Source organism: Arachis ipaensis, chromosome B08 (assembly GCF_000816755.2).
Source record: "Arachis ipaensis cultivar K30076 chromosome B08, Araip1.1, whole genome shotgun sequence".
NCBI classification, from domain to species: Eukaryota; Viridiplantae; Streptophyta; class Magnoliopsida; order Fabales; family Fabaceae; genus Arachis; species Arachis ipaensis.
Genome location: NC_029792.2, coordinates 104,869,961 through 104,870,581, shown reverse-complemented (window position 1 = coordinate 104,870,581; position 621 = coordinate 104,869,961).

The following is a 621-nucleotide window of genomic DNA, read 5'->3' as shown; positions in this document are numbered from 1 at the left end:
TTAGAAATAGTATTATAAGAGACTAATAATATAATAATATTAAAAAGTTATGCAAAAAATTATATAATATAAAATACATTACAAAAATATACTGATAGAGAATATATTTTAAAGTACAAAAAAATATATATGTACTTTTTATTAACGAAGTGGTCGATTCTTCGTTTCATAAAATTCATCGATAATAGAATTTGTGCCAAATTTTTCTGCAATTTTTTTTCAATATAATTAAAAGACAATTAGTAAGAAATTTATCTTTTATTTTGTTTATGAATTATTCTTCACAATATTCATAGCTGAAAAAGAAATCTCAGTTGTAATAGTTGAAACAGAGAAAATTAATACCAAATGAATCAAGAAGGACACTCACAAAAAAAAATATACTTTATAGAAATTGAAAATTTTTATTTAATTAAAAAATATTAATAATAATATCTTTTCATATTTTTTTAATATTATTATTTACTTTTTAAATATTAGAAATCATTAATATTTAAATTAGACTAAATTTTTATTTATATTAAATTAAATATTAAATAATTTTTAAAAAAAATTAAATCATACATAATAATTTATTACTATTAATCTTTGTTAAAAAAAGTTGGGGCGAGACCTCCACTC